The 14,057-nt window shown below is 44.1% G+C and overlaps 1 protein-coding gene across 7 annotated transcripts in view; it reads left to right on the top strand.

The window, feature by feature from the left end:
* st18 (ST18 C2H2C-type zinc finger transcription factor) overlaps positions 1–14,057 on the top strand; it is an 82,837-nt gene that overhangs the window by 22,605 nt on the left and 46,175 nt on the right. The window contains exon 1 of one of the 7 annotated variants that reach the window (XM_023815632.2): positions 7,618–7,850. The exons of 4 other annotated variants lie outside the window; for them this stretch is intronic. The gene's annotated coding sequence lies outside the window, so the exon portion shown is untranslated. Of the gene's footprint in view, positions 1–7,617; positions 7,851–13,685; positions 13,816–13,859; positions 13,967–14,057 lie in introns of those variants that run through there. 2 more of the 7 variants (XM_023815631.2, XM_023815633.2) reach the window with 2 other exon arrangements.

Raw genomic sequence — 14,057 nt, forward strand, 5'->3', positions numbered from 1 at the left:
AGCTGTCAAAGTGTGTCAAGCACCTTTTGTAATGTTATTGAGACTCGGGACAATGGCTACCCCCCGAACGGATGACTGGGAGACGAACCTCTGCAATCCCTCCATGAGCATAAACAAACACGCTCTTCCCAGTGTTTGTGTCTTGTGAAGGGAGCTCAGGTAGACGCACGGTTGACGGTTTGACACCTGCGATTACGCCACTTAGCATGGCGTCTTCCCATAATGCCATGTAGACAAAAAAAAGAAAAAGCACAGGCTGTTTTCTTTCTTTCTTTGAGAAGAGTGACCTCTTTGCATCAGAAGCCACTTAAATGGGATCGTTTGGTCAGAAATGTGGTAGGTGGGTTAGGTTCCTGTGCCTGTGAGCGGAAGGTTGCCGGTTCAAATCCTAAGGTTTGTTGACTGATCTCTGCTGCTGGGTTCTACAGTAAGGAGTTAACCCAATAGCTCCAGGAATTAGCTGACCCTACTTTCTCAAAAAAACAAAAGTGAGTGTATCACTTTCGATAGAAGCGTCTGCAAAGATAAATTAATCAGTGAACTGTCGGTGATGGGGGGGATGTCGTAAAAGCTGAAGTATATCTTTCTCTCACGCACATAAGAAAAAGTCCTCTTAGTGTTGACATTCAGATTTGTTTTGAACAATATATCTTTAAAATTGGAAATTACACGGAATGGGCCCATCGACAGATTTAATTTTTACTTCCTTAATTGGCTACATTGTTTCATAACAAGCGATAATTGTGACTGGGAAAAGAAGTTAACAAAGATTTCAACAAAAGCAAATCAATGGCCGGCCCCATTAATCACAACAGCCCCGCTACTTGTGCTGGAGTAACTTCCGTCATAATCAATGTCTTTGTTTTTCTGAAAGGACATGTGCGCACTGATTCCCAGCAAACAGCCTCCTGTGATACGTGCAATCACAACATTGTAAATCACATTAATAAGGGCTTCTTGGCGATGCTCAAGCCGGCCTCCGAATGGCACAGACAGAATGCTTTTTTTTTCCTCCCAGTAAACTTGCCTTTTAAAGGTCATTTTACATACTAAATTGGGCAAGACATAAGGAGTCTGGAACTCAGAAGTGTAGCGTAATGGGATTTCTAATAGGATTTTACAGTCACAAACTCTCCCTGCTGCAAGGAACCTGTTTTAAAAATGGAGTACTTTTCATATTTTAGTTTATATTACACACTTTTTCACCTCAAATGATCATCTAATCCGCGGGGCTGATCCCTTATACGTGATATAAAAATATCGGGCTTTTAAAGTTGTATGCACCTGTGTTTAGGAAGTAGGGCATCCTGCTCTCTCCCTAACTGCGTATCACGCCGTAAGGTCTGTGGAGTGTATCTCCTCCTCATCGCCGTACTCCGCTGAAAGCTCTGCCTCTTCTCAGTCCGACCGCCATCTCCAGCTTGTCGCATCTGCCCAGAGAGGAATAAAGTTTATTCAAATGTCACTTTGCCGAACTTTAATGTGCCTGACCTTTCTAGGGAGTATAATTCGTAACCCTTTACTGCTGAGCTGTTATGGTAATGTCACTCTATGGTGTGACTGGAAACTTAAATGACCAGATGTCTTCTGTTGACCCTCCAGCTGCTCGAGGTGATGCTAACGTCAGACGGAGCCTGTCACTGTTTATTACGTCATGTAGTTCTAACTGGAAGAAAAACCTGTCTTATTCACTGGAGTCTTGGGGGTGGGGGGTAGGTTTTAAGGGCTCGAGAACACTATTTGAAGAATCGCACCAGCCCAGAGGTGGGACGTCCGTGCCTGGGGGGGTCTCAGTGCCACTGTTTAAATTTTCATTTAAGTTTTTATGGAAAGTGATCAGACAGTTTTGCCATTTAATGCACCTCGATGTTCCTCAAGAACATCTCGTTTCTTCGAGATGAAATGGCTTCGCAAGGGTGTAGCATAAACAACTCCCGATGGGATCTGAACCAGCAACCTTCTGGTTAGAGTTCTGTGTCTATAGATGATGTACATCCTGCTGCCTCCACTGGTGTCCTGGTTCTCCTGAATTCTGGCCTGATGTTTTTCCACACAGGGGCTGACAGAGCAGCTGACTAGACCGCCGCAGGGACTCACACAGCGGTCTCGAAGCTCAAATGGTCGTTTGGAGTTTACGCTCAGGGACTCTATCAAAGGCTCCCAGGCAAAATCTGCACAGATCCTTTGAATTTCGCACAAGGAGCCAGCAGCTGTAAGACCGATAAGAATCTCCCCTATCAGATCTACAGCTGTAATTACCTACTTGTTTGTTGGAAATCAGAGACGCTGATTTGACAGGAGACTGACAGGCTAATTTGATTTAGCGCTGCTCCCTTAGCGACTGCACTGAGGCCGCGAACGCGAGGGAGCCAGTGTCGTTTCGCACGGTCGTCTTTATGCACGGGAAAAAAAATGTGAGCGGGACCCGGGCAACAATCTTGATAAAGACGACGGTTCACACACTCTTTGTGGACTTGATCTTGCGTGGGTGGATTACTCCCACACCTGCTGATTCTACAATCCAGACGAGTCACTGAAGGACTCGCCGCTGGTTTTATCTTGCTGTTTGGCTGCTGGGGGGGGGGGGGGGACCCATTTGCCAGGTTACTGAGACGAGTAAAACTGAACTCAGAACAAAACATAGGCTCTCAACCCATGATGGTATCATGGAGCATCTGCGATGGTGATGGGTTCGAGCACCTCCGGAGAAGGTGAAGCCCCCCCCCCCCAGTTCCTTAAGTTTGACTAAACTGGTCTCGAGGTAGCCTACGAGTCAATCTGGGCCAAAAAAATGTGGGTCATTGCAGCGTCGTTTTACAGTCCGACGTGAGATATGAGTGTTTAATAAACCTGCATGGAGCTTGAGTGATGCAATCCCGTTGCGCTGCACTTTAAAAAATGTTTGAGTCATCGTCGCACGCGTTACCTGCCGTCACGCACCAGACATGCGTGACGTCTGCAAGGATCGCACGTCGGCGGCCGCGATGCTCTGCAGAAGGACCGACCTCCATGCACCATGCAACACTTCGCTGGTAATTAGTCCTCAAATCAACGTGGTGGCGCAATTAAATACTTGAGTGCAACACTTGTCAGAGCCTGTGGGGCTGATTTTTTTTTAACCAATTGTTGTTTATCAATACAGGACAATACAGATGTTTAAGCCATTATATCGGCTATAGCAATAAATGAAACGTGTAATCTTTACCTATAGCATAGGGTGGATCTAGGCCATATTCAGAGGGATTTTAGGCCCCCTGTGTTTTGTGTCATTTACCACTTAGCAATTTCTCCTGTATTACATTATACATTGTCCCATGTATGCATTTTGTCGCCCCCTAATCGATGGAGACCTGGGGTGGAGGTGGCGTCCTGTATTTCCTGAACCATAGAATCGCCCCTGATGCGTAGATTTATATATAGTATCTATGCACTTATGTAACTTATATAACCGGATGTCGCAGTTATAGTGCAGGAGATGAAGTAAAGGTCAGCCACCACTGGAGGCAGCGTTTGCGAAGCGCGTGCTCGTTCCCCTCGAGCTCACAGCCAGTGTGGCCCTTCTGTCACCCTGCTGCTGCTCATACATCTTAATATAATCACTGCGTACATATAATGCGCTCATCTCCCCCCCCCCCCCCCCCCCCCCCCAAAAAAAAGACTCCGGCGATATAATGAAGCTTCGGCAGGGGGTGTTTCCTTCTGCGTTTGTGCCTGTCCGAAAATCTAAATGCCGAACGACCGGCACCTGTTTTTTTTTTTTTTTTTTCCTCTTCCAAATTTGCTTTTGAAATTATAAAAGTCTGTAATTGGATGCTTTCTAAGATGCATTATTCTCACAATTAGAATAATTTATTCCTTCATAAAACAACACGTTTCATATAATCAGCATAAGAACACAGCTCCGCATGAGACAAACGGAGAAAGAAGGAATTATTTACCCTGGTAGAATTTACCGGATTACATCTGGCTTTTCAATGCAATGTAAAAACTGCCCGTATATATAGTGTAAGAGCAGAGTTCAGCTTCAGTTTTCTCATGGTGTTCACACCGTGTGAGTCATAGAAGTGGCTTAGTGGGTGGAAACCTGATATCACAGTTATGGTAGAGTACACAGCGACAGACATTGAATATAGGATGATGATTTGGGCGGTGGAGAGAAATCGCTGTCACTTGGATGCGTGCTTTTTTTTATTATTATTTTACTGATGTCAGGCTGCCCGGAGCAGCTTTCTCTGAGCCTGAAAAAAGATTCTTATTCATACCGCTGGATCCCCTTTTTTTTACCAAAAAACCAGCGATTTGTGATGTTGCGATACTAATAATAATTTATAGTGCGCGCTGAAGCACTTGTTGACTAAGAGCGTTGTTATTTCAACAGCCCGTCGACTTGGTCTTTATATCAGGGGATCCTAACTGCTTGTCCCACGGTTCCGTCTAGCAGCAGATTTAGCGATGCAGTCGGACGCGGACGGCAGCGCGTCATTCTGCCGCACATACTTAAATTAGCGCAAAACGCCTATTTTATTATTCCTGCTTTATTAAGGACGCATTTGCCGCGGTAATGTGATAGCAGGGGAAATCACCTGCTGTTGGGGCAGTTTTTTGCTGATTGCGTGTCTGCATGGCGGAGTACAATCTTTGACATTATAATTGGACTGTATTTTAAATATGCAGGATCTGAAATCCTTGCATAATGTAAGTTACGTAATAAGAATAGCAAGCGTGTTATTTACTGACCAGATCTCTGTGTGTGTCTAATTGCCGCAGATTTTCTTGCCCCAACAGCAGTGCACTTGCTGCAGGTCCTAGTACTCGATTGCAGGGCATTCCCAAGTCCAATAAATACAAACATACAGATGGATGGGTCCAGCGCGAGGGCCAGACCCCTTGCACAGCATGTGTTTACATTACTAGATATGTTTCCCTGTTTAAACACGGTGTACAACAAAATGGGGCACACTACGGATGAGGGGGTTAAGCACAAACCCTGACAGAACCTGGCGTCCCCAGTGCTGAAATGAATAGCAGTAAATCAAGATCCCACCTAAATAAAGTCTTTGTTTTTGCCGCATTCAGTGGCTTGTGGCTGATCCCAGACCGTTTCGCGCATTTTAAAATTTAATTTCTCTCTGTGTGTGACCTTTCCTAAAGTCTCTTTAGCAGGAACAAACAATGTGTGCTTGGTAACTGCTGAATGGGGTGACTGTCGGTTGTAGATAATGCTGATAGAGGCAGAGGGAGGACTGAGGAGAGCGTGCCAGTGTATCCAGGACAATTTACATCAAAACCCACGTTTTTCAGATTGAAAATGTTGCCCATTAACCCTTTCAGAAACAGATTCCTACATATTCATCCCATTTATCTTTCTATAGAGCAGAAAATTGATGCTTCACTTCTTCACATATTATTGACTCGTAATATTTATCCTAGTCCTTACTTTTTACATTTGTCGCTCACTATTTCATTGCAATTCTAATAACTCCGGGGTAAAGTTGGACTTTAAAGCAGCATCGTGAAAATCCCCGGCTGTCCCTCTTGAATTCTGCGTTTTAGTTTTACTTACATGGGCGGCATTACAGCTGAGGCTTTTAACTTAGCAGCGACTGACCTGTTGTGATAGTTTGATAAATGCTATTAAAACCGTTCCTCAATGATGTATTGTACCTTTTTAAATCTGAACCCTGACACTGCAATTGTTTTACCAAACCCACTTCAGTTTTCACATTTCGTTTTGTTTTCAGCAGCCCCTCCGCGGCTGGCAGCATATTTAAGTTGGTAACGTATTAGTTTAGTAAAAAAATACACAGATTAAATACTTTATTATGTTTTGAGAATGCATCTGCTCTTATTTTGATCACTGCTGCGTGGAGAATCGTGAAACTGATGGGACGTGTTATTGTGTGTTGGAGGTTTTAAGGTGTAATTGGTTTGTGTTTGGTTTTCCTGATGGGATGCGGCATATTTTATTCTCATATTTTCACGATTATTGAGCTGATTATTGCTTGCATTTTGTTTTGTTTTGTTTTGTTTTTGTTTTGTTTTGTTTTTTTGTTCTCCGTTTAATGTCTGAATGGGGCACATCTTCCTTTTTGCAGCGTCGCTATGTTTATCTACAGTCCTCAGCTCTTTCTTTGGACAGACGCTTATGATGTGAAGAACTAAGTGGCATTTCAGTCCATCATGGAAGAGATGCTTGTTTTAAAGGATATATGTCTCATCTCTTCCAAGCATATTGGCGGGAGAGACACTGCACATCATAAAGGGATACAAAAAAAACAACTGCTAGCTTCTGCACAGATTTCTCTCGAAGACAGTTAGAAAATCAGACTTTTAAATAAGGTCTTAAACAAGGTGATGATCAACGGCCAAACCTTAAACAATAACTCCATCCCCCACCCCGTTACCAGCCTCCTGCCCTTTTGGCCAGTCCCCTGAGAGATGTGAGAGAAGCCACCTAAAATGCATTATTGCACATTGTTTCCAGCCATCAATCTGGAGAACCTGGAGACAGGCTTGTTTGGGTGGGCCCTGGTGTCAGCTGGCGGGGGGTGGGGTGGGGCAGGGGAGGGGCTCTCTCCCAGGCCCCCCCCCCCCCTCGATGATTCGTGCATATCATGCATCGTGACGACCCAGCCTGAGCCCCCCTCCCCCTTGGCTCCGCCTTGAAGTGTGGCTGCTTTTTGTCATTGTAATAGCCCTACCGCCCCCCCACGCACACACATGCTGCTTAACGCTCACACTGTTTACTTTCTGCTGGAGGCTGGGGGGGCTCCTATTTACAGAAGTCAGTGGTGCCCCAGGTGACATCACTGAGGCTGAGCTTTTGTGTGCTGTGTTCAGGGCGTCTTGGGGCACTTTACCCCCCAGCTCCACTCCCCGCCTCCCCCCCCCCCGCCCAGCCCGTCTAATGCGCAGGCTTGCTCAGGAGGGTTACATGGCCTACAGGGAGGAATTACACCTAATTACTCAAATAATTGCCAGGCTGCTGCCCCGTATAGTCCCTGAAATCACTTCCAGGTCCTCGTTTTTTTTTGTCTTTCTTTCTTTTTGCGGATAGATATTAGCGTCGCGGGTGAATTTTTTTTTCCCATTCACAAAACCCGCAACAATGTTAATAAACGTGAACGATAAGGAGAGAGTGCGCTGGGGGTGTGGGGCGTCGGGGGTTTTTGGGGGGGAGAGAATAAAGTAGTGGATGGGCTTTCATTACATATATTTTGGTTGTTGTTGCCGTAGCGATAAAGTCGCGGACATTGAAACTGGGCTGTTGAGCCATTGTTATCATCCCTGGCCATCTGCTGCCGAGGGGTGATATTCTCCCTCATTTGCATGATGACTGATATATGGGAAGGTAGCAGGGGCATATGCCCAAGCAGCCATGTTATGACAGTGCAGGCAGAAAAGTTTGTCCGTTTGTTTATTTATTTATTTAGTGCGTCACTGAGGGCTGTGTTTAGTGGTGGGGGGGGGGGGGCAGGTATTTTTAAATGAATTAAATAAATAAGCCGTCTGCGTACGTGGGGTTGCAAAACGTTTGCATCTGTGTCTGTGTGCCGACGTGGGAGTGAGGGCTGCTGGTGGTGGGGGCTGGGGGTGGGGGTGGGGGGGGGGGGGGGCGCACTGTTGATGTGCAAATGTGCATCATATTGAAGGGATCTGAATAGGGAGGTGTGACGTCGCATGGGCCCCCAAACGCAGGTGCTTATCTCTGGGCTGTCAAAGGCACAGTGTGTCATATTCCCGGGGACTACCTTTCAAAGCCGTAGCTCCCGGACGGACGCGCCGAATCTCCGGGGGGGGGGAACAGGAGAAAAAAAAAAAAAAACAACTTTCAGCACCCTGAGGAAGAGGTCTGTGCCTGATTTCTTCTTTCATTTTATCATGCTTCTGATTCCGATCGGGGCATTTCGGTGTTGTGCTACGTTGTGTGTGCGTGTGTGTGTGTGTGTTTTTTGGGTTTGTTTCTGTTTGTTTTTTTTTTTTTTCCCCGTAGGGTGTTAGTTCTGCCACGGTGGTTGGAACAACCTCGCTAGGCCCTAAATGTGGCGTGTTTGAAAAGAATCGCTGCTGTGCATATTTATCAATACGGCTCTCAGAAATAAGTGCCATAAATCTTACATTGTTCGTTTGAAAGTTACCTTTCGCTCGCAGACTGTAATTTCAGTGTCAGTGTGTCAGAAATGTGTTTATTCTGTCACCGGTGCGCTTGTATAAATTTATCTTATTTTTAATATAATGATTAGTTACATACTGAATTAATCTTTGCATACTCCGATGGGCATTTTACATTGAATGACTCCACCTTTAGTGAATTAAAGTGTGAATTCAGCGGCTTTCTGCGCATAAATGCTGTGCCTGACATTGTTGGAAAAAATATTGCAGCTTCTGTGAGGCTTTCAGACAGTTAGCGGGGAGATTAAATGGCTCGAACTGGCTTTAAGAAGCATGACCTATTTTTGATCACCCAGATAGCATTTGATGCTGTCTACCTAAATTAAACTCACTGCACTTACCGTAGACTGTAAGCTAGTCTTAAGAGAACACATGTTAGCATTATGTGAGGAGGAAAAACTGGGGAGAAAGACTTAACGGAGAGGCGATGAAGTCTGCTAACTTTTATTATTCTTATGTAAGAGTGGAGTCCTGTTTGATTTGGTGGCTTGTGCAGTCATATTTAAACCCATTGTATTTTCACTTGATTTTGACAGAAGTTGTCTGGTCTTTCTCTCTAGATTATAAGAATATTGATGTTAATACGCCATAGTTTATATAATTAGGGTTAGAGCCACTTAATAATCTATGCACAGAACACTGCTAGCATGTAATATTTACTGAGTGAAATACGCTACTGTTTTGTGTGCGTTTTCAAAGTGTTTATATGTATAAATATATCTGTGATGTGGCACCTAAATTGGGCCACAGGAATTAATGAGAAGTGACTGACACAAAGGCACAGAGCCCCACTGTATCAGATACATGCACTTAACTCCTACTTACTGCTAAGCAACACAGCGCAGCCTCCAAGGTCAAATTGATTTTACAGACGGGGGATACACAAATGAAAAAGTAAATTATGCATTGCAATATTGTACTAGAATAATAACTTTTTTTGTCAAAGTCATTTACATGTTTCAGGCTGGGCATGTTTTATGTTTAAGGAAGATACTAAACCGAGTTGTACATTATTCCTAAAGCAAATCAGATTTTGTTGCTCGGAGTGCGTGTTTGGATATCAGCTTGTTTATTGGCATTAACGGGGAGCGGGAACGGCCGGTGGGTAGCAGGAAGACGTAGCCGTTAGGAACGCCGTTCATTCGGGTGTGTCACCCAGACCGACAGATTTTCAAGCACGGCTGTCTGTGTCTTTGCTGATCATCACTGTTCTTTCCCTGCAAAACGAGGCGTAATTGGGCTTGGACATAAACAACCTGAAAGTGGTTTGTGTGTGTGCATGTAGGGGGGGGGTGGTTAGGGAGCGAGACTACCCCACACTGACCTGACCTTTTAGGGAGGGCTTAAAGTGTCCCTTTGCAAACTCCTTTGTCAGTATGTAAGCTGGAGAGGAGTTCTCTGATGCTCTACACTTCACACATACAGTGTTTTAGTTCTCCAAGTGCACGGAATGGTCATTTCAGCTCTTGGTAATAAATAATCATAATAAATAAATAAATAATCACAATAAAATCTAATTAAGTAATGTTTCTAAGGACCAACTGTATTATTCAGTAGGAACAAATGCTTTGGGTCATATAGCTCACAGTGGACTCTGCAGTGTCTAACTTTCCTTTGCACGGGGCGGGGGGGGGGATTCCCTGAGAAATGGGTCTGCAATATGAAATGTTGGATTCTGAGTACTGTGTAGTGAGATGGGGGGTTTTGACATAGTTACGAGAGACCGGCACTTTCTTCACTAAGTTAGCAAAAGTAACATTTTGTCAGTCTATACATATCTTCGCGCTCTTATCATCATTTTTACTTCTATTTGCCGTCGTTCACGGGACGCTTTTGTCCAAAGTGACGTATAAGTGAGGTAAGGGTTGACATGATACATATTATATAATATCTGAAGAAAATGTTTCTTTATTTCAGAAGCTAAATAACTACAGGGTACAAAAAGAAGACGACCGTATGCTAAACTTTCAAAATAAAGGTAAAAATAAGAGTGATTAAAGAAGCCACAATGACCTTGTGACCATTTTGTTATTTAAAGGAACGCAGAATTGGTTGCCTGGGCAAATACTCGTGGTTTTTCAGGTGTGTAAACACATTACCCAAACACGGACCCCGGGGCGGGCTGCGGAGAGGCGTGATCACGGGTGCTGGGATGCTCTTTCACGCTGAGGTATGTGTCTTTCTCGCACGGCCCTGTAGCACCGCAGAGAAGCATGAATCCAGCAGTATTATCTGATGGCGATGATCGGCACACAGTTCACTAGACCTCCATGCAAGATGGTATCACAAACAGCCGCCGTGGGGAACCAGCACTATCACACGGCACCTGAATCGGCCCTGAAGTCTGGGAGCTGTCCATGGTAGCCGAAATCAGCGGATTCCTTGTCTCGCTGTAGCCTCAGCTGAGCATCGACCCACCTGCGATTTGCTGGGGAGGGCAGTGGGAGAAGCATATAGAGGCAGTCGCACCTGTGGGAACATCTGGCAGATGCCGAGTTTTAATGGTAAACCCCACAAAGTGAACAGCACTTACCCATGAGTGGTGCTGCTCGTGGAGTTAGAAGTGTCCGGTAACGATAGTAGAGGTGTAACAGGCGCCTGAGTCCCCCCTGAAACCTAAGGGACGGGCGAGGGGATGAGGAAAGCTCTGGTGCCTGTCTCCCACCCCCCCCCCCCCCCACCTCAAACCACATTACGCTGAGACAAAAGACAGACGCGTGTCATTTACATCATAATCACATCAAGGTCCATCAGAGCGGTTCAAACACGGCAGCCGACGCAGCCCGGTACCCTGGCTATGCCGGGCCTGAGTTCTGAGGGACGCGGGAGTCTGGGGTCCGGGTGTCGGGGACGATACCTGAGCCACACACCCAAACTTTGCTCAGCTAATCCAGGGAAATGAGACTTATGGCTTCGGTTCAACGAGGTTCGAGCCCCTCTCCCATCTGCCGTACAGCAGCTGGTGAAAGGATAAATGTAATTAATTACTTAATTTCTGGAAAAGCGCTCCAGAAAACATGGCTGTTAATATGTACCCGGGAAATCAATTTTGAAATTGTAATTGCACGGCGCGCAGAGGCTGAAATACGGCGAGGGCCATTCGGATGGTGTGATTAGTGGGGCTCAGACTCGTCTTTTGCTGTGTGACACAATTAACAGGCTAAAAATGTCAGCATGAGGCAGAAAAAAGAAAAAAAACACGACGATTCGCTTCATTATCTGGTGTGTGTGCATCATTATTCTGACCGGTTTCTGAGGCTGTATACGAGGCAGTTTGCAGCATTAGGGGTCTTAAGTACCATGTCGAATATCACTCACGCTCATGTTAAAAAACGGACAGCGATTTATATACTATCATCCAGCTGCATGTATGTTTGGCCTCCCCAAGATAACCAGCATGTAGGACGAAGTCTACAAGTGAGGTGAACTTACAACCAGTGACGATAGATACAGGCCCTCGCACTCCGAAGCGTTGTCTTGTAACGCCACGTAACATTATCCTCCTCTCCAGTTTCACGGCCTTTAATTCTAAAAAACGAACCAAATGTATAACTTTTGAAAAAGGCACGGACGAGCATGTCTGATGAGTGTACGGCAACGCCGGGTTGTTTTAAAGTAGTTTTTTTTTTTACTAAGTTTTCAGAGAGCCAAGCAGTTCAAATGTGAGCAGCGCTTCAAAGCCCAATTAGATCGTTTTGAAGGACCTTGAGTTGGAGCGCAGTATCGAGAGGGGGGAAAAAAAATGACAATTTTCGGACATTCGGTTAAATCAGAAACCTTTGAAGGGGCCTCAACACATGATTTGGGGAATTGGCAAAATAAAATTGTGCGTCCATAACCGTGTTCTGTCTCAGAAGCATCAAAAAGCGCCGCGCGAATATTTAGCACGTTGGGCAAATTGGTCATAGACACTCAGTAAGTAGAATTCACAGCCTTTTTTTATTTTATTTTTTTTTGAAGTATCATAGTGACACACTGTTCAAGTTTAATTTTCTTGGCATCCCGGAGCTGTAAGCTTTGTTTCTAATTAAAATTACATGGGTTTTTTCCCTTCTTTTTTTAGACTATATTTTTGCATTTACCTTAATTGTAATGTTACCTCATTGGCGCTGGGTTTGTTTGTTGGACTAACTATAAAGGATCTGCTCGTACCCTTGTGGGTTGGGGAAGAATTAGGATTTATGAATTTATTTCCTCTGTTGTATTGTTTAAACAGCTTTGGTTTAGTTTTGATCCCTTCCTCTTCCCTTTGAGGCTGTTCCACGGTGTCAGCTGTTGACTGATAGTAGGAGAACTGCCTCACAGTGTGAATGAAAGAAAACTCGCGGTTGGTAAACACTGATAAGGGATAAATAGAGAGCGGTCAGGCAGAGATAGTTCTGTGGGAGCCCAGATTGTGTGCGGTCTGTTAAAATGAGATTCCGAGTCTTTTCATTCTGCCTCTCCCCTGTACCGCGTTTGTCTGGAAAATCTCCAGTGACCTCTCTCAGTAGTCCCAGCCTGCTGCATTCTTTATTTTTTTTATTTTTTTTTGTTTTGTTTTGTTTTCTAACAAGGGTCAAGTTGGCCAATAGACATGTCCCCGGTGCTGCTTACGGACAGCTGTCAGAGCTGCGAGTACTTACAATAATTCATTTTGCATGGAATTAGAGGACTATACCATAGACATGACACTGGGGGAAACAGAAAAAGTGGCAGAAATGTGTTGAGTACAATCGCAAAATGTCCACACGGTATTAATGTACATTATGCCTCTTGTCACCTCACAGCTTACTAGTTATTCTTTTGATGTGTTTTTAATAATATTGATTTTTAGATATAGCCGGTATTATAATGAAAAATATATACTTTCTTTTTTTAATTTGCAATATTTTGAGTCCATTTGACTTCCATACACTTATTGTGGAAAGGGTCACAGGGATCTACAATATTTTATTCAATTTAAAATACAATTATATTTTATAGGACTTAATTATATGGTAAATCTTTAAAATTAATTTTCACTTAAATTTTACTATTAAAATGCTTATTACTGTTAACAAAGTAAATGTTTAAATTTCACTTTTAGATATGCCAATGGATATTTAATACTTAATACTCTTGTTAATATTCTCCTTGATAAATATTGTATAATATTTATTGGAGCCTAAAGTACTATTTTATGTTTTTTATTAGAATAAATATATTCTAAATAGTGATAAGGGGGAAAAACTTGATCATCCTTATCTAATCCTGAAAATTTATTAAAATCCAGACAAAAAAAAAAGTCCTTTTTTGGAAGCAATCTGTTCAATTTTTTTTTTTTTTTTTTTTGGTCATTGATTTTCTAAAAAAAAAAAAATCCATCTTTTATGTGATTAAAAAGACCTTCAGAGGTCTAACCTTGAGGGTCACCATGTGGTGTATTTACACAGAGAATGTTTCAGCCTATTGTACCCAGGCAGCTAATGAGATTGGTCGTTAAGTGAATGACACAAAGGCTACAAAAAAAAAGCTTAGCAGCAGCGTAGAATATCACAGTGTCCGCGCGCGCTCCACGCGACAGCGACACGCGGGACTAACCTAGCCACCTCTGCTTCTTTATACATCGCTGCCTCCTTGATGCGAGCATGAAAGGCAGGAACAAAGGCTAAAAGGGAAACGGTGAGTCGAGCTCACGGCGTTGCCCCGTGGAAGGCGAGGGATGCGACCGCGTCCGTGAGTCGCCTCAGCCTCTGAGCAAGTTACAGATAAGTAGATTAATGAGACGTTATTGTGCTACTTCAAGAAGCGTTCACTTCCAGGAGGCGAACCGGTGAGTACTGTGTGGGGTGGGGGGAGAGAGTGAGAAAGGCAACGGAGACAAAGTTAACTGGTTAAGCGGCATACTTCAACTTGTGTCACTG

This window comes from Paramormyrops kingsleyae, chromosome 4 (assembly GCF_048594095.1).
Source record: "Paramormyrops kingsleyae isolate MSU_618 chromosome 4, PKINGS_0.4, whole genome shotgun sequence".
Classification (NCBI taxonomy): Eukaryota; Metazoa; Chordata; class Actinopteri; order Osteoglossiformes; family Mormyridae; genus Paramormyrops; species Paramormyrops kingsleyae.